The sequence below is a fragment of the Eimeria mitis genome, genomic scaffold (genome assembly GCF_000499745.2).
Source record: "Eimeria mitis Houghton genomic scaffold, Emh_scaff768, whole genome shotgun sequence".
Lineage (NCBI taxonomy): Eukaryota > Apicomplexa > Conoidasida > Eucoccidiorida > Eimeriidae > Eimeria > Eimeria mitis.
The window spans coordinates 6,269-8,414 of NW_013575634.1; positions in this window are offsets into that span (position 1 = coordinate 6,269).

Here is a 2,146-nt window from a genome sequence, read left to right on the forward strand (position 1 = left end):
TTCTGTGCTGCTGCAGTCCCTGTGGTGTTGTTGTTGTTTGTTTACTGTAGCTGTTGTTTGTTTGTTTGTTGTTGTTGCTGCTGCTGTTTGTTTTTGCTGCTGCTGCTGCTGCTGCTGCTGTTTGCTGCTGCAGCAATAGAAACATGTTTTCTGCTGCTGCAACTGCTGCAGCTGCTGCAGCTCTCTCTGCTGCAACAGCTGCATCTGCTGCTACTGCTGCTGCCCCTCCTCCTCCTCATCACCATCATCATCATCTGCTGCTGCTGCTGCTGCTGCTGCTGCTGCTGCTGCTGTGTGTGCTGCAGCGGCCCCGCCTCCATCCCCCCGCAGACAGTGGTAGAGTTTTTTGCGGATTGCGTTCGTCGCTTTGGCCCTGAGCCTGCGCTGCTGTTCGAGCCCCACTTCCCCAAAAGCAGCAGCAGCAGCAGCAGCAGCAGCAGCAGCAGCAGCAGCAGCAGCAGTAAAGAAGAAGAAGATGATGGTGGTTGTCAGTGTGTGTCTTACGTGTGTGAGAATACCCCGAGTGCCTCTGCATCCTCATCTTTCTCTTTCCCCCCATCAACAGCAGCATCATCACCAGCAGCAGCAGCAGCAGCAGCAGCAGCAGCAGCAGCAGCAGCAGGAGCAGGAGGAGGGGGCCCCCCTTCTTATGTAGCTAACCTAAAACCCGGATGGTATGGATATACTTGGTTAGGGTACTGGCGAGAGTGCTGCTGCTTCGCTCGCTCGCTGCTGTCTTTGTCTGCGCCCCCTTTCTGTCGCGTCGCCATCATGGGCTGCAACGCACCAGCATGGGCTGTTTCTTTTTTTGGTTCTATTTTTGCTGCTGGTGTTGCTGTTGGTGTTTATACAACAAATAATATAGATGCATGCAGATACGTGCTGCAGCATTCGCAGTGTTTTCTTGCTGTTGTAGATACACTCGAAAACGCGCGCAAAATGCTAGCTGTAAGACAACACCAACTGCAGCAGCAGCAGCAGCAGCAGCAGCAGCAGCAGCAGCAGCAGCAGGAGCTGCTGCCTGGGGGCAGCCATGTGCTGCAGCAGATTGTGGTGTATAGGGACCGTGTGCCTGTTGATTGGGACGAAGACAAAGACAAGGTAGTTGTGGGGTTCGATGAGTTTTTATGTTTAGGTAAAGATATAAAAGACAAAGAACTAGCAGCACGAATGCAGCAGCAGAAGCCTGGTTGCTGCTGCTGCATTGTATACACTAGCGGAACCACTGGCGTCCCCAAAGGCGTTCTTCTCTCTCATGATAATATAACATGGAGTGCTTCTTTATTGACTCAGATTGTCTCCTTAAATAAAGAAGACAGGATTGTCTCCTTTCTCCCTCTCTCCCACATAGCAGCACAAATTGTAGACCTGGTGACCCCGTTGCTGATGGGTTCTGCTGTTTATTTTTCTCGCCCTGATGCACTAAGAGGTTCTTTATTATATACTTTATTGAGGGTGAGGCCTACTTGGTTTTTGGGCGTTCCGCGTGTATATGAGAAGATAGAACAAAAACTAAAACAAATAGCAGCAAAAGGGGGGAAACTGCAGCAACATGTTGCTGCAGCAGCAAAAAATATTGTATATAATGGTGCTGTCTCCTTATTAGAGGGAAGAAAACCACCGCTTCTTTTCTCTCCCATCAACAGTCTCCTTCTGTATCAAATACGCAAAGCTATAGGGTTAAATAAATGTAAAGCAATAGGTAGCTGTGCTGCACCCATAAACAAAGACACACAAAATTACTTTCTCTCTTTAGGTATTCCTATTAACTCTTTATATGGACTCAGTGAAAGTACAGGGCCACAAACCTTCGTCGCACCCTCACCAGGATGGTATGTTTTTTTTTTTTTTTTTTTTTTTTTTTTTTTTTTTTTTTTTTTTTTTTTTTTTTTTTTTTTTTTTTTTTTTTTTAATGTTTTTTTTTTTTTTTTTTTTTTTTTTTTTTTTTTTTTTTTTTTTTTTTTTTTTTTTTTTTTTGATTATAATTTAATTTGTTTGTTTATTTGTTTATTTATTTATTTATTTATTTAATTTGTTTGTTTATTTATTTGTTTTTGTTTTGCTTTGTTTTATTTTTTTTTATATACTTTGTTTTTTTGGGGAGGGGGGGGGGTTCTTGTTTTTGTTTGTTGTTTTTGTTCTTTTT